General features: G+C 38.3%; 1 protein-coding gene across 1 annotated transcript in view; it reads left to right on the forward strand.

The window, feature by feature from the left end:
* Positions 1–18473, forward strand: part of SLC2A13 (solute carrier family 2 member 13) — a 280975-nt gene that overhangs the window by 44105 nt on the left and 218397 nt on the right. The gene's annotated exons all lie outside the window — the stretch shown is intronic.

The raw sequence follows: 18473 nt of genomic DNA on the forward strand, positions 1-18473 counted from the left end.
TATTGAGCATCTACTCTATAGGCCCTGGGAATAAAATATGGAACAAGACAGCTCTGGTACTTATTTCCATGGTGACTGTAGTGTTGAAGTTAATTCTTAACAGCTTAAGAAAAAGGATTCAGTGCAATGTGGATGTAGGGAGTTAAAAATCTGTGTAAGCAGCACAGTAAATCATGTGGCTTAGGGTGAGCCATTGAAGACCTGGACTGAAGTGTTATTAAAAGTTATGTGAGATAACTCACTGAAGCCAATTAGGGCCCACGATTGTCAGGACCAATAAAGGGAAGACACTGTTCTTAAGAAGCATTAGCTCTGTTCGCCTGTGTTGCTAAACTGCTTTTTACCTTCCTCTACCAAAGGGAGAAATTACTGGAAAAAATTAATAAGCAGGAAATTTCTTTTTTTCCCCCCGCTCTGTAGATGAACAGAGAGAGGGAGATAACTGTTATGAGTATAACCTGATATTTTGAGGTTTTCTTGGAAGCTCAATGGAAGTCATTAATCTTTTAATTGCACATGTCTTTAAGATCTAAATCATCTATTTGCATTTGGTTTAAAACTTATTAATGTAACTAATATAGATATGTATGCAATTTTATTAAAATCTGTTTTTAAATGGAAATCTGAAGCGCACAAGCCATGTTTTTGAGTATAGCAATTTAGATATTTTTATCTCAATACTGGCTAGGAAACAGAAAGATCACGCAGTAGTGAAAGTAACCCTTTGCATGTGGTGTTCCCATGTGGAAGTGGAGGTCTTAGGACAGACATTACTGGAACACTTTTCAGAGGCAGGGTGATGATTATAGATAGACCTGGATTCAAATCTCTCTTCTTCCACTCATTAGCTCTAACTGTGGACAAGGTGCTTAGCTCCCCTGAGCTTCACTGTGTCGCTGTGAAAGATGGGACCAGAAATACTTACCGTGTAAGATTGTTGTGGGATCTAAATTCATTATTGTATCTAAAGTGCTCAGCCCGGTGCTTGGCACATGGCACATGCTCAGTAAGTGATGAATCCATTACTATATTTACTATTCTGATGAGTGAACAAAGGGTGAGTGCTGCTCTAGGTGAGTTGTAAGGGACAGTGAAGGGAAACACGTACTGTGGCTTCTGTTTTCTTTGTAAGTAAAGGTGGGTATGAAGTTGATAGGGAGACACCTGGAGAAAAAAAGTTTAAATGCTTATAGCTGGTGCAGAAAGTATAATAAGGAAAGCCTAGAGACAGAAACATTTTTTCAAATAACCATGGGGTCCCAGCTGAAGTTGGAGCCATATTATTTGGAGTAAAGCCAAATAGGACACCTGTGTGAATTGTTTCCACGATCCTGGAGGACCCAGGGTGAAAATAAAAGGATGGCACAGCTAACCTGCGCTGGTGTTCCGACCAGAGCATTCACATGCCAGATCACCTGAGCACATGTGTCATTTGTGGAAATACACATTAACTTATGCATACATGCAAACGTATATATTTTTACAGGTGAATTTTTTGTGTTATTCTCTCTAATTATTTAACATCTTTCACAGTATATTTACCTCATCTGACTCCTGGGCTCAAGGGGTGTGCTTCCAAACAAATAAAAATGGAAATGATACCTTCACATCAACTTTAGAATTTTTAGCATTAATATTAATAAAAAATAAATAATAATGAAATAATTATTGATAACATTTACATTAGCGATCAGATTATTAAGACCCACGGAAAGTCAAAGTGATCGATCAGAGAGAAAAACTTCTTAGATTTCGTTGTCGTTGAAGGACTAACTCACCTTTAGTGCAGATGGATCAAGGCTTCTGTTCTCTTATTGTTTGATGTCATAAAAATAAATTGTTTTCTGCCAAACTGGAAGATTAGTTTTCTCAGAAAAAAGAAAAAAGAATTGCCAGTAGAAGATTGAAAAAAGTTGGTATTTTTAAGTACTCCAAAGTTATAATACATTCTATGCTGGGAAGGATATCATTGGTTTCATGAGGAAAGAGGAATAAAAATTTTGAAGATGGTATTAAAGATGAGATTTTTAAAAAACTTTATTGAGACAATTCACATACCATTCAGTTCACCCATTTCAAGTGTACAATTCAGTGCCTTTTAGTATATGCGCAGAGCTGTGTAGCCATCACCATTATTAAATTTCGAACATTTTCGTTACCTAGAACAGAAAGTTTGCCCCCTTGGGCTGTCTCCCAGCTCCTCCCAGCTCAGGCAACCATTAATCTACTCTTGTCTCCATAGACTTGCCTATTCTAGATATTTCACACATCAGCGCATGTGGTCCTTTGTGGCTGGCTTCTTTCACTCCGCATTTCTTCAAGGTTCGTCCATGTGGTAACATGCACCAATATTTTCATTTCTAATAACAGGTAAATGATGTAGATATCACATTTTGTTTGTTTTTTCATCAGCTGATGGACATACAGGTTGTTCCCATTGTTTGGCTATTACAGATAATGTTGCTCTGAACATTTGCGTTCAATTTGCATGGTAGACTGTACTGTCAGTTCTCTTGAGTATATACCTAGGAGTGGAATTACTACATCTTACGGTGACTACGTTTAACCTTTTGAGGAAATGCCAGACTGTCCTCCAAAGAGGTTACACTATTTTATATCTCCACTTAGCAACATATGAGAATTCCAGTTTTTCCACAGTCTACTAAACACTCATTATCTGTCTTTTTGACTGTAGTCATTTGGTAGGTAAGAAGTGGCATCTTATGGTTTTGATTTTCATTTCCCTGATGACTAACGATGTCGACAACGATTTTATTTTTACCTACTATAATATAGTGCTTATGAAGATGACAGAAGTAGTTTGGTGGTTAATAATAATAATATAAAGTTTTTATCACCGGTTGCCTTTTCTGTGCTAATATTTTTAAATCTTGCTTATTAAACATAGTGAAGTTTACTCACTAATACACCTCAAGCAAGCAACAGTTTTCTGTTTTTATCGCTGAGGTAAAACCTGGCATGCAGCAGACCCTCAATAAACATATAAAGTGACTTTAACAGCCACCACGGTGTTCTGCTACACTTATGTGGGCATGTCCCTGCTAAACTGCTTCAAAGCCTCCCCGTTCCTACAGGGGGAAACAACCAATTAAGCTCTTTATTGTGGCTTGTAGTGTATTCCATTATCCAGTGCATATCTGCTTTTCTCACTTTTTGTAACTCATCTTTGCCTTCCTACTTTCTCCTTCATGTAACAACCATCTCTTATACACGGTCTATACCAGTCACGTCTTGCTTTTTCATGTGTCTGGGTGTTTTCTTCCCCTTTAGCTCACTCTATCTGTAATGTTTTCCAACCCTGTCCTGATTTACTGGTCCATCTGCTGTTCCTTCTTTAAATCTCTGCTATGTCTTGTGAAGCTATCTTTTGTTCGTGTATATAGCTTTGACTTTATATTTGCCATATTATTTTGAACTAGTTACTTGTCTGTCTCTAATTTGCTTTCGAGCTCCTGAATGTCACTGACTGTGTACTCATTTTTAAGTCTAAGAAAGGGCCTGAGACACAGTAAATACTCAATGAATGTTTATGGAACTGAGCTGAATTGATTGAGCTCTAAGGAAGGGATTCTTAGCTGAAGTAAAAAGATATTGATTATAAACCAAAATGCCAATGCACTAATTTATACTGGAGAATACATATACTCTGTAGATTGCTGAAAAACTAAATTATTAATCATAAATGTTTTTTAATCAACATAAAAATCAGAGAAAGAACATTAGTTTCTGAGCTCATGAACATTTCTGTTTCTCATAGCAATACACCTTTCTGGGTCCCAGAACCCCATTTGCTCTTCTTTCTTGGACAGAACTGGTTTTCAAATGAATGTTCCTATATTTATAGTTGCATAAGCCATAGTGTGATTTATGTGGATAAGAATGGTATATCTGTAGAGGCTCTAAATTCTTCTCTTTCATGTCAATCTTTTACTCATTTTGTTCAGATTTAATTTTTTAAAAACTAGAGTTCTCTTATTCCACCTCACTATTCTATGCACAGCCATTTGTTAAGTGTCTGAGTGTGCTAGATATTTTCATCATTTACATGATGCTTTTTTGTGTGCTAAAGAAGTAAATTTTGAAGTTAAGTGTTGAATGACAAACAGAAAGTGTCAGTGCTAGCAACGTCTATGTGAGAGTTTCCTGGAGTGTCTTCGAGCTAATTCATGTACAACGTGAGGCTTGTCCCGAGCTTTGAGGAATTGGTGGGTTTTGTGTAGAGGTGAAGATGGGTACAGGGTATCAGCCAGGTGGCAGCAGCATCAGGAGGCTTGAGAGGGAAGTGGTGATACACATGACAGACTGCAGCCAGATTCTGGAGGTTGTGAATTCTGGGCTAGAACTTCCATCTAAAGGCAAAGGAAAGCTATTATTTTTTGAGCAGGGCATGAAGTAATACGAGTCAAAGGTTAATAATGACAGTGATGCTCGGAATTTATTGGAACTCTAGCTCTTGGATCGATTCAGAGAGTCTATTTATGAGGTTGCTGCCAGAATATAGGTACAATGTAGTGAAGTGATACTATTAGAGATGTGTGTTAGTATGAAAATAATTTAGTCATTCAGAATTTTTTTTTCAGACAGCTACCGTATATTACTCTTGTGCTTGGTAATGAGATAAAAGATCAATAAGAAATGTACCTGTCATCAAACATCTCCGTTTTTGAAGGAGAGACTTTTCATCAGCATGTTAATTAAATGATCCATACTGTTAAATGATGTGAACTCCCAGGGGAGGGGGGAGTGAATAACTTAGCTTCACAATGGAAAAATATTTGAGCTGGGTCTTTTGAATAAAAGGGTTTTGGCATAGGGGGAGGGACATTCTAGGTGAAATATAATTCTCTAAAGCTATGCTTGGACAATAGTGAGAAGTTCAGAGCAGCGAGGTAGAGGGCCGCGATTACTCTGGGGGAGTCGGAGGGGGTTGTGGACAAGCTGGTAGTCCTCAGTGGACATAAAGAGAACTTTCCATCCATTGCGCTTTCTTTAACAATGTGTTGAGTTTGTTTATTGAAAGCCACAGAAAATAATTTTTAAAGTAATTAATATTACCTTGGGATGAAAAAATTATGAGCCTCCCTCCCCCCTAATATCTTACAGTTTAAAAAATCTTGTCAATAAGATGATTTTTAGAATACTATTTAAAAGAAGGTGATATTTCTAAACAAATTTATGCCGGGGAAAATGTTCTTATAATTTAGTGCTAATAGATGAGTGCTGTTTAGCTCTATAGAAAATATGGACTATGAAGCAATTTTTGTCTTAAAGATGTAACTGTGCAGTGGCCATTTTAAGAAAGATGGATTTAGTTAGCAGCCTGTTTACAAGTAAATACATTAATTCTGAATTTTTTATAATTTTGTTGACAGAATTAAAATGTTTATCATAAAGGTATATCGTGTAGTGGGAGGAATAGATTTAAGACTTGCTTTCACAGCACATGAATTGATTTAAGCTCTAATATCCTCGAGTAGCTGATGCTTCAGTAACTGTTCAGTGTTAGCGTTAGGATCAAATGAGTTAATGACTTTGAACAAACATACAAACTCTTAAATGCTGCTATGTACTGTTTGCTGTTATCTTCAGGGAGTTTTAGGTTGCTTCTCTGTATCTTGCATCTAAAGCTGGCAATACAAATTGCTCTCACATTCAGTTATCCAGATTTTTCAGGTAAAAAGTAAATACGCTTTACAGATGAGAGTGGTTTGTTATAAGAATTACCCTTCCCTGAGGATAACCATTATATCCCATGGACAGAATATAAGAAACTTTTTAAGACACTGGAGAGTCCCAGCTTCAAGGGTAAACTGGGACCGTAGGGGATTTGATCCTTGAAGTGAATGGTTCACGGTGAGCTCCACATTAATGGCTTTATGCCTGATGGCATCCTCAATCCATGAGGCTGGGCAGCTAGAGCTTAAGTAGAAAACTACACTTTTGTAGACTTGTGGTGTCAGTGGTCAGAGTTTGCAGTGGCCAGAGCAGTTGGAATTTGAGGGGTAAATCCAGGGAAAGAATGATCTGTAGAGGACAAAGCCTCCAAATCTGAATATTAATTCACCACAAGTGTTTTTCTGACTCCTGAACTAGGAATATACAGGAGAGATTCCATGGAGCCAGCAGAAAGTAACAGAAGATGGTAAAAGCTAAGAGAGATGTTATTTCCTGCCCATAGGAGGAGTGACATTTTTGGGCTTTGAAACCTTCCAGGTTAGAGGGGCCACTAGCTTGAGCTGTCCAGTAGGACCCCAGAAGGACCACACCATAGGAGTAAGGGCCTTGTTGCATGACCAGGGATTTTTCTGGAGACCAAGTCAAAGGTGAGAGGCATACTTGCCAAGTCTAAAACCAAGCCTTTACAGACTTAAGGTGCCTGATGGGACAGTGTCCACATTCTTCCGAAGAAGAGAAGAAAATCTAGACTCTCTACACTTTATCATTCACCATACACAGAACACACAAAAATTCATGACAATGTGAATAAAGAGAAAAAGTGACTGCCATTATTTCTTAACATACTCTTTGCCCCATTCTCTCTCCTTCTTGAACGTCAATTACATGTATGTTAGACTACTTAGATTTAATTAGATGTATATAAAATGACGCAATGTTGTACCCTAGGCCACGGAGACTCTCTTTCTTTTCCACCTTATTATTTTCTTTCAGATTGTCAGTATAATTAAAAGAAAGATTGCCAATAATGGACAGATCTTAAGATGATGTAGATTGCAGATGGTGGGATTAGAACAGGACTTGAAAATAGCTACGTTAAATGTGTTTAAGGACTTGGTGTGGCTCAGTGGATCCAGTGGTAGCCTTTGGACAAAAGAGTCACTGGTTCGATTCCCAGGCAGCAGCACATGCCTGGGTTATGAGCCGGGTCCCCAGTTGAGCTTACAGAAGAGGCAACCACACACTCATGCTTCTCTTCCTCTCTTTGTCCCTTCTTCCCCCTCTCTAAATATAAATAAATAAAATCTTTTAAAAAAAATAAAAATAAATAAATGTGTTTAAGGATTTAATGGAAATGAGTCATATATAGAGAGTAACCAGATGGGGAATCTCAGCAGAGAAATGTATATACACACACACACATCTAATACTGAGAGTACAATATCTGCATTAGAAGGTAAAATTTTAAAAATTAACTGGATGGGCTTAAAAGTAAATTGAAGATGACAGAAGACAGGATCTGGAAACTCAAGGATAGATCTATAGGTGTCACCTAATCTAAAAGGGAAAATAACAAGGTGGGAAAACAGAGTCTCCGTGGCCTAGGGTACAACCTTGAGTCATTTTACATACATCCACTTAATACTGAGTAATCTGATATACATGTAATTGAAGTTCAAGAAGGAGAGAGAATGGGGCAAAGAATATGTTAAGAAATAATGGCAGAAAATTTTCCGAATTTTGTGCATGTGTTAAATACTGATTCAGGAACCACAGGGAATCCCAGGAAGGATAAATACAAAGACAAGCATATCCAGACATACCATAATCAAACAAAAACAAAATATACAGGGAAAATTAGGGTCCAAGGTTAAAAAAGTACATTACATGAAGGGGAGCAGCTATACAAGTGACAGTGGAATTCACATTAGAAACAGTGGAGGGTAGGAGACAATGGGATGTTACCTTAACAGAAAAAAATGTTAACCCAATAGAAAGCTGCAGTGAACATGAGAGTGTGTATATCTTTTGGAGTTAGTGCTTTTGTTTTCTCCAGGTAAATCCCGAGAAGTGCAATCTAGATCAATATACTTTCGCACCAACAGTCTACAATGGTTTCCTTTTCTCCATATCCTTGTTAACACTGGTTGTTTCTAGTCTGTTTGGTAATAGCCATTCTAACAGGACTGAGGTGTTATGACTGATTAAATTAAATGAGAAAAAAAGACAAAGCACAAATTATCAATATCAGGAGTGAAAGAGAGTACATCATTGCTATGAATAAAGATAATGAGGGAACACTTTGAACAACGCCATGCCCATAAGTTCAACAAACAACTTAGATGGAGTGGGCATATTGGCATGAAAATTGGAACTTAGGAAAAACTGACAAAATACAAAATTGAATTATCTGTATATCCCTATATTTTTAAAACAAATCAAATCATTATTGGTAATTACCTGTGTACAAAACAAATTTCAGGAACAGATGATTTTGCTGGTGAATTCTATAAAGCATTTCTGAAAGAAATAATGGCAAGTTTAAAGAAAAGCTTTAAAAAATGGGGGTGGATGGAATACTTTCCAGCTGGGTACACGAGGCCAATATGACTCTGATATTATGGCCTAAGTTGTTAAAGAAAAGAAAATTCTAGGCAGTGTCTAAAAGTATCCTTAACAAAATATTGGTAAAATTGATCCCAGCAAGGTATGAAAGGATAACCAATCATGACCAGGTCTTTCTTTTTCATTTCTTTCCTTTTTTTGGAAAGTCAGGTTGATTTAACATAAGAAATTAATTCATGCAAGTCACCATTTTGAAATTATTCAGTGGAGGAAAACTTACACAATTATCTCAATATATGCGGAGAAACTGTCTCACAGACCAGTATTCATTTATGGTAAAGCCTTTCGGCAAAGTAGAACACTTTCTCGACTCAGGAAGGACATGTTCAGAAAAATCTGCAACTTTATCTTCAGTGGTGAAAGCGTGAATATTTTCCTTTGTGATCAATTGCAAGGGAAAGAGATGTCCATTGTCACCACTTACATTCATTCAGATGGACAAGTGGATCCTAAAAATTTTAGGGAAAAGCAAAGAACCTAGAATTACTAAAACTACAACATCTTGGAGAACATAGTGTGGGAACGCACTAGAGTTACTCTTACTAGATAGAGTTACTGTAAAGCTAACAGAATTAAGACAGGCTGGTATGGGTGGATAAAGAGATCAGTGAAATAGAAGGAAGAACAGCATGGATAAATCTTTTAAGTATTATGATCGAAAGAAGGTAGAAACGAGAGAGTAGAATCTCCATGGTCCTATATGAAGTTCATCCACATGCGGAATAAGCGGTGAGGACAGAAATTTGGTCTATGCTTGTCTGTGGCAGTGGGGATTCCCCGGAAAGAGGGGGTCATAAAGGAACTCTGTGACATCATGGAAATGTTCTCTTTCTTGATTGGGATCTCTTCATTTTATTACATACAAATTTTACCTAAAAAAGTTCATCTGAACTTTATGTTGGCCCCCTCCATTATATTCCTTTTCTGCATTGCAATAAATAATGTGTAGGTTGTTTCTGCCATGATACTTTTTCTAATAGCTTTTGTTGAAATAACTTTCTCCTTACTCCTACGCTATGCCTAACCCCAGTCATAGCAATTAAGCAATCCTAGTTGGTCTGCCGATTACTAGAGTATAAGCTCCTTGAAGCAAGGGATGTCTGCTGATCGTTGCTGTATGTCTGTGATACCTGGCCCAGCGCTTTGCATATGGAAGATTCTCAGAATTGGAAACAAAGAGGATAATTGTGTAGGTATGGTTGTGTGAGCATCATTTTCACTATTAGCACTAAGAATTTTGTGCAAGTCAAATGCATTTTGCCATGTTAGTTAAAACTCTCTGCCTAATATCTGTGCAAAATACATCTAATTTGTTTCAGTAGTATCACATCTTATTCTGTGAAAGCAAGTGAACCTGCTTTTTCTACAAAACCATAATCGCAATAACTCTAAATAACCTTGGCTGTACCACCTACCTTATATAGCGATAGCAAATTATTTTGAGGGTTTTTCCCCTAGCTAAGTGTATCATTAATATTTTCTTATGTTTGCATATTTGGCAGTGATTTTTTTTTACAATTTACACAGAAATATTCACCAGGTAACATAAAAAGGCTCATTTGCTGATCATATATCACCTGCTTTTTACTTGGCAGATTTCAACTGTGACACTGATTTCTTTATTTCTGACGCGCCTCCAGCTGCGGTCTCCTGTTGGCTCTCTAGTCGCCAGGTCATCAGGTCATCAGTTGTCAGCGGCCATGGTCTGCGTGCTCCTTGATGGCAGAGAAAAATTAGCTTACCAGCCTGATAATTTGGCAGCGCTTTCTTATTTTAATTTCTTATCTGTTAAAATGAAGTTGTAAATCATGAACTGAAATTGAGAAATATGTTATGAAATGATTTTTAACTGTAGCAGGTGACTAAATTCAGTGTTATTATTTTGCATCTAAAGCTTTTGCATTAAGTAGAAAATATTTCATGTCATACTTTCTGTTTGGTAAATATCTTGTAATTGATATATAACAATGACTATATCTTTTCTATATTCAAGGATACAGATCTTTTAGTAAACACATCACTCATGTGGTTCTTAAGTGTAAGAGAAGTATATGAAGAAAACTCAAAACCGATAGGAACTTTGAATAATGAAGTCAGACAGCTCTAGCAGGGGTGTCAAACTCCGGGGGCCACATCAGCCTCACAGTTGCCTTCAAAGGGCCGAATGTAATTTCAGCTCCTTAACAGTTAAGGAGTAGTTACATTTATACAGCCCTAAAATTATTTCGGCCCTTTGAAGGCAACCTTAAGGCTGATGTGGCCCCCAGTGAGGATGAGTTTGACACCCCTGCTCTAGATACAGGGCTTAAGGAACAGTGTTCTTGGATGTGGTTAGAAGGGTTTGGATTATGCCTTTTTAAGGGGAAAATGTTTCACTATCCTAAACAGGATATAATGATAAATGTCATTGGGAGAAAGCTCTGGCTTGGGGATGTTTTTGGACTGAAACAGCATGATTCTATCTCTAGTTAAGTTTATTCATGATGCTTAATGATTGGCTTAGAGTTAGGCACTTAATATACATTCAGAAGCTGTTACCTAGGTAAAAAGCTGAGAAAGAACACAAGAAATGTAGCCTTAGCCAAGGAAACTCAGTAAATCTTCATTAGGGAACTGATTCTAACTGCAGAACTTTTTATTGTCAGTGAACTGTTTCTGGTGGTGGGGGGAAGTTTATAGTTTATTTTATAGTTATAAGTGAAAGGATGCCAGTTTGGAACTGTAGAGTTGTAAAGAATAAAGCACAGCATCTCTTAAAAAACTATTTTTTAATTTTTATTTTTGATTTTAGAGAGAGGGGTAGGGGAAGGGAGGGTGAAAGAGAGGAAGAGACACATTGATGTGAGAAACATTGATTGGCTGTTTTCCAAAGGCACACTGACTAGGGACCGGACCTTCAGCCTAGGCATGTACCCTGCCCGGGAATCGAACTACCTTTTGGTTTGCAGGATGATGCCCAACCAACTGAGCCACCCCAGCTGGGGCAAGCATAACATCTTAATATTTATGCTATTCCTGTAACTTACATACTTGAACTATTCAGAATGGGCAAACATAGAGATGATTTGTAAATCAATAATAAATAGATATAAACAGAATGCTAGTTAGAAGACAGAGATGCCAATAAAACTATTAGAATTACAAATACAATGTTGTTCTTGATTTTTTTTCACATTTTTTTTCTTATGTATCTCCTGCCGTGGTCTCAATATTAGAGGACATTGCTAAAAACCCTCCCTCTGCTCCCGATAAAATTTCAGAGGTTGTCATTGAGCTACTCTTAATGTTTTTTTTTTTTTTTAATTCAACATCCATGTATTTATTTATTTATTTATTTTTAATTTTATTGTTGTTCAAGTATAGTTTTCTCCCTTTTTGTTTCAAAAATATCAAGATTCTCTGTGACTCGAACACTACAAGGTGAAGATTTGGTTTGAAAATGTATACTTTTCACAACTCGAGGTTGGGAGATAAGTAAGAAAGTGGTTATTGAACTAGACCTTAACACTCCCGTGGCCTTTTCAGAGGATAATTGGCCAAATGAGTGCAGCTCAGAAAAACCTTCACTTTGCTTTACAGAGTGAGAAGTGTCTTTCCTTTGTAGAATTCAGCACCTAAGCACTATGAAAACAGGCCCTGGTCCGTGGGGCCCAGTTGGAGCATTGTCCTGAAGGGTTGTGGGTTTGATTCCTGGTTGGGGCATATGCCTGGATGGGGGGTCGGATCCCCGGTGTGAGTGTGCAGGGGAGGTAATCTTGGATGTTTCTCATGTCAGTATTTCTCTCTCTCCACTCCTCTCTCTTTAAAAGCAATGAATAAGAAATGTCCTCATGCGAGGATAAATGAACATTTTTGAAAAGAACTATACAAACAGTTACATACAATTATATGTTATTACATATTGTAATACATTTCCCTTAGCTCTGATAGTTTTTCCTGTGTAGCTTGACTTACAATTAAAACCATAAATCATAGAGCTCTTCTCCTGTAAGGCACTGGCAAACTTCACTTGGGAATTTAAGGAAGAAAAAGGAGGGGAGAAAAGAAGTAAACAGGATGTAGATGCAGGGTATAATTCCTTCCGCACAATTTCTTTTGGAATTGAGGAGGAGAGAGGCTTGGGGAGGCCTGTGTGAGGCAGAGATTGGAAAACAAAGTATAGAGAAAAACTTTAGACCTATCACATTTGTTATAGTATAAAATATTTTTAAAAGTTCGAATCTCAAGTCAAATTTTTTTTTGCTTCTAGTCATCTTTTCAACTGTCTACTTCCTTGTTACCTATACCTACATGAAAGTTTACCTGTGTACGTTAAAGACAAGTAAAATAAAAATTCAGTTTGTCACAGTGTTTAAGCAAGCAACACGAATTTACCCTTAGAGGTGAGTTCTTGTAACTAACTGATAATTCAGCTATTTTCATAGTAACACACTGATGTCAAGAGAAGAATAAGATACTCCATTTGCCCTCAGCGGGCCTGTACTGGTTAAGTCCAGCTTGCAGCTCCCCAGCCCAGGGGGTGCTTCTGCATCAGGAGCTGTGCTGGGTGCGATGGGGGTGACTGCCCCCAGCCAGCCCCTCCACCTGTTGTTCTCCAGGTGGTTAAAGGCTCTGCTGCCTTTCACACAGGTCACTGAGCAGTAAAACTTCCGAAACAATCCTCAAAAGTCTTCAAACATGAAACTGAGGTCAATTAGTACCCCTTTTTATGAATGTTGGAGAATTATGTTAACTACTCATTAAAAATTTGTTTTAGCTTGACTTACAATGAACATTTGTAGGAGCCACACTGCCCAGATTTTAATCCTAGTCCTACCGCATACTAGATCTTTATCTTCTTTGTAGCCTGTTTGTGTCTAAATGCAGATGATAATGGTACCCACCTCACAGGGTTGCTATGAAGATAAATGAGTTAAGGTATCTTAGCCCTTTTGAACAGTGCTTGGCACATAAAACAAATGCTGTGTGTTAGCTATCACTGTTGCTGTTATTGTGGTAAAAGGATTACATATCCAGATGAGTTTGAACATTCACGTAGATTTTCATGTATTTGGAACATAATCATCACCCTCATGGAACTACTAGAGAATAAGGAGCGTGTTTGTTGTGTTATATCGGTTGACCATGTTTTCAGGAAATCACATATTATCCACTCGGAAAAGGGAACTTCAAAATTCTGTCTGAAATGGTGATTTATTAGAGGACACTTGTCTTTGGCTTCATAAGTGAGAGCATATGACTCCTTCGAAACAAGAATGAGGGCGACTGTTCGGTTCAGGGAAGGACCTGTCTGTTTTTGTGTTGGGCACCTGGTCCTCAGCAGCAGCTGGCCTGCCAGCCACAGTGGGGAGGGCTGGCGTCCGAAGTGCAGAATCTCAGATTCACAGAACTTCAGTTCCTGGCCCTGGGAAGAAGGCTTAAGCTGAGATGAAATAGCTGAGCTGGTCTCCCTTGTTGATAGCTTTTCCCACCGCACCACTGAAAGCATTACTCAGCATTAGAGGGCCTGTCCTTCATTTTCTGGTAGGCAGGTGCTGGTGCTGCTGGCTGGACCAGAAAATAGCTTTCATTAATTTCAGTTAGAAAGTTTAGAAGGTACCTTGCAGGGAGTGATCATGATGCCCAAGAACATTTGAAAGGTTTTTAGAACTCATGAAAGCTTGTCATTTTTGCTGGAGCCAACCTCCTTTTCCTTCCCATCAGCTTGGTGTGCCGCCCCCAGGAGGCACGTGGCTTTTGCCCACGGTGTGGACATGGGTGCTTATTGCTCATTTTCACCCCCTGGGTTTTTAAAACACTTAGATCGGTGGCTCTCAGGCCTGAGTGCACGTTAGCACCACCCTGGAGCTTTTAGTGAAATGGAATTCCCTGGGACTGGAGCCCAGACCAATTAATCAAAATTCCTGGTTGGATAGAGCCTGGACAGTGGTGTGTTTTAAAAGCCTCCTGGGTGATTGCAATGTGCAGCCAGGGTTTGGAGTCCTTGATTTAACTCATATATGAGATTCCCCATTATTACCGATAATAATGGTATCTGTAGGGGACTGCTTGCTTGTTTGGGGATTGACTGCCCTAGTTTATCAGTAGACTCTTTGTCATATCAGTATACTTATTGTCATTTATCTGGTTCCTGATTTCCTTGTAAGTAGGAGGCTGCTGGTGAGTCCCTAATACTGCCTTAACGAAGTCTGTAGAGTTCCTGCTCTTTCAGTTGCATGCTAAAGTTCTCATCAGTGCTCCAGCAAAGCAACCTCTTCTTTATCTGCAGTCTGCACATCATCAGAGGAATGGCTTTTTCCTCAAGAAAGAAATTGGTTAATTCTACCTAGGGAAAGTTTGGGTGGATGATCCAGCCAAGATAGACAAGTTGCATCAAATTGGCTAAGGGTGGAGGGAGTCGGGGAGGTGAAGACAGTTTTTGCTGAGCATCTTCTCCAGTTTAGGTACCAGCTGAATGATTTCACCTAATTATCCCAGCTGTCCTAGGAGATGGACACCTTCACCTGTGCGTTACGATGTTAAGTGACCTGACCAGCATTTTGTGGTTGGTGTGCCCGGAAGTGTGACCCAGGTGTGCTCCTGTGCTCTCTCCATCATAAACCACAGCTGTCACCCCCTCACCACCCCCACCCCCGACCCCAGCCCGACATGTGCATTTGGGCTCTACAAAGCCATGCAAATTTATTCTTATCAAAATATCTTTTTTTATGCCCTCAGGAGCATATTTATTGTGTTTCAGATGATACATCAGGTGCCCTATCAAAATATCTTTATCATGAAAGATAATTAAAATATAGTGAAAATAAGTTCTTTTGTTTTACTTCTAAAAGAAAAGCATTAGGATGTAAATGTCTAAGGCGGGTTTTATCTTGGGCAGTCTCTGGAATCAGGATTTACACCCCCACCCCCATCCCCCCTCCCGGTCCTAGCATTAGGGTATTGAATTGTACATTTCTGCTGAGGAGCTCGAGTATTCTGTCCTCTGTGGCTCACTTAGGACACCTGGGCTAGCTAATACGTATATTAGCATTGTTCTCTACTCTTTGTCTTTCCTTATTTTTTCTTTTAGTTTTTAAAACTATTGTGTTCTAGGATTAAATACTGGGTAATAAACTGCGAAGTGTTATATGAGCATCTTTAGGCCGGAAAATGATTCAGTTTCTATATTTATTTCAGGTACTCCTTTGAAATTCTGTGCAGCTCTTTAATCTTAACTTATCACTGAAGGGTGTTTGGAGAACAGAAGGAAAGTTCGTAAAAGGAGTAGAGAAATGAAACATAAAGGCTTTCCTTTTTAAGATTTATTTCCTAATCTGGTTTACCTCTTCATTGCTTTTCTTTTAAATAATTGGCAATAATTGCCAATACAACTATGTATACGCTTTTCTTTGAGAGTACAACCAAAAAGAAATTTCATTCATTTACAGCAGCAATTTTCAAACTTTTTCATCTACTGGCACACATAAACTGATTACTAAAATTCTGCAGCACACCAAAAAATATATTTTTTGCCGATCTGACAAAAAAAATGTATAATTTTGATTCATTCACACGGGATGGCTATTGTTTTGTTGGCTGTTGTCATTTTTATTTGACAGTCTAAGGCAAAAGAAGTCAGTGCTCCTGACTAAATAATCAGGTATTGCATGTTTTAAAAATTTGTGTGGCACACCAGTTGAAAATTGCTGATTTACAGCAATAAAACCTACATATAAGTAACAGATTTGGTTATGCCAGTTAACATTCAAGAGGAAGAGGCCAGAAACATGCATTTGTTCGAGCTGATCTCTAGCTCTCATCCGAAGATCCCTACACAGCCTCCTTTAGATGAGTCAGCTTCAGAAGAGAAGGTCGAGCTGTATCTAGAATAACAAACGGTTTCACCAGAATTACTGTGCAAGTAAGTTTGAGGAGCTAAATGATCCGGAAGAGTCGCTGCATGAGATGCTGATATGTGAGTGTGAAGCACAGTTATTTTCTGTGTAATACAGAAAGTTCAGATATATAAGTGCTTTTGTATCATTCCATGAAACATTTACTAAGTCCTTCTGTGTTCAATATACTTTATCAGGGGCTGTGCTGTACACAAAGTTAAATATGCAATCCAGCGGGACAGGTGGATAACTTATTACAAGTCTCCGTGACATCAACTGAGGTTAAAACTCTGCTCTGTGGGTGAGCAGAGGAAGGAGTGATTCAGTATTATCACAGCCCATGGCTTAAAATAGAAAATACGTCTAATAAGATTTCTGTAACGTGGAGGCCAAGTGATTCATTTAGTCAGTCAGTCATAAACACTGTTTATTTTATAAGTATTAGTTAAATTTTTCTGTTTCCATATATAGTTTTAGCTACTCTTTAGGAGTTATTCCTAACACCCATGTGACGATTGTATTTCCTTCCTGCTGTTTATGAATTAAAATGAAATTACTTAAAAAAACGAACTTTTTCACAAGATGTATATCTGGAGCCTTCAAGACTGCTATGCTTTGGGTTTAACATAGCTTGAAAGTCAGAACAGCCTTGAAATGTGTGTTGAGTCAGGTGACTTTGCACTGGTGTATTAATACCCATGAACATGTTTGATGCGTAAACAGAGTCGGTCTTCAGAACTCTGCCATCGTGAATCTTCCAGAGAACATACCCAGGGAACTTGGATCCACGGAAAACAGCTAGTCAGGATGGTGGTGCAGGCAGACATGGCTCGCCTCTTTGCAAAACCACATCAAAATTACAACTAAAATATACAACCATTATTCAGGACTGTCAGAAATGGAGTTGAATGACAATCTGACAACTATGGTATTAAAGAAACCATACCCATCCAGACTGGTAGGAGGGGCGCAGATGAGGGACAGGCTATCCCACATCGTCATGTGGTGGATAAAAATTTGGGAGGGATATCTTAGGAGTGAAGTGTCCCAGCCCCACACCAGGTCCCCCAGCCCAGGTTTCCAGTGACAGGAAGATAAGTCCCTTGGCTGCAGAAACTAGTGGGGATTGAGTCGGTGGAAGAAACTGCTAGAGCCCCAAGTATTTCCTCCAAAAGAACCCACACATGGACTCACTCAGACATATTACCTCAGCTCTGGCACTGGGGTGGCAGCTTGGAAGGCACTAGTGGTCTACAGGGAGAAACTGAAGTGCCTGGTGCCATGTCTGAGATTCCATCAACCCATAAAAGATTCTTAAGAGAATCTTTTAAGATTCTCTTAAGAGAGAATCTTAAAAGCAGCAAGAGAAAAGCAGTTAGGTTCCTACAGGGGAGTTTCCATAAGACTGTCAGCTGATTGCTCAAAGGAAACTCTGTAGGCTAGGAGGGATTGGCAAGAAATGTTCAAAGTCATGTAAGGCAGGGACCTACAGCCATGATTGCTTTACCCAGCATGGTAATATTTAGAATCTAAGGGCAGGTAAAGATTTTTTTGCTTTGTTTCCCTTGCCTGAGGAAATATATAGAAAAAGTATTGCTACAAACAGTGTCTGAGATTTTACTGCCTGTGTTTTCATCTAGGATTTTTACGGTATTGGGTCTAACATTTAAATCTGTAATCCATTTTGAATTCATTCTTGTGTGTGGCATAAAAACATGGTCAAGTTTCATTTTTCTGCACGTATCTGTCCAATTTTCCCAGTACCATTTATTGAATAAACTGTCTTTAGCCCATTGTATGTGCTTGCTTCCTCTGTCAAATATTAATCAACTGTAATGATGTGTTTTTATTTTTGTTCTCTATTCTGTTCCATTAATCTATGTGTCTGTTTTTATGCCAGTACCATGTTGTTTTGATTACTATGTCCTAATAAAAAGAATACAAAAAAAATGAAGTTATAGGCCAATATCCGTGATAAACATAGATGCTAAAATTCTCAACAAAATATTAGCAAACCGAATACAGCAATACATCTGAAAGATCATACACAATGATCAAGTGGGATTTATTCTGGGGATGCAAGGTTGGTAAGCATTCACAAATCAATAAATATGATACACCACATAAACACAATGAAGGATAAAAACCACATGCCCATATCCATAGATGCGGGAAAAGCACTTGATGAAATCTAGCACTCATTTATGATAAAAACTCTTAGCATGTGGAGATAATAGGAATATACCTAAACATAAAAAAGGCCATATGTGATAAACC

This window comes from Desmodus rotundus, chromosome 3 (genome assembly GCF_022682495.2).
Source record: "Desmodus rotundus isolate HL8 chromosome 3, HLdesRot8A.1, whole genome shotgun sequence".
NCBI classification, from domain to species: domain Eukaryota; kingdom Metazoa; phylum Chordata; class Mammalia; order Chiroptera; family Phyllostomidae; genus Desmodus; species Desmodus rotundus.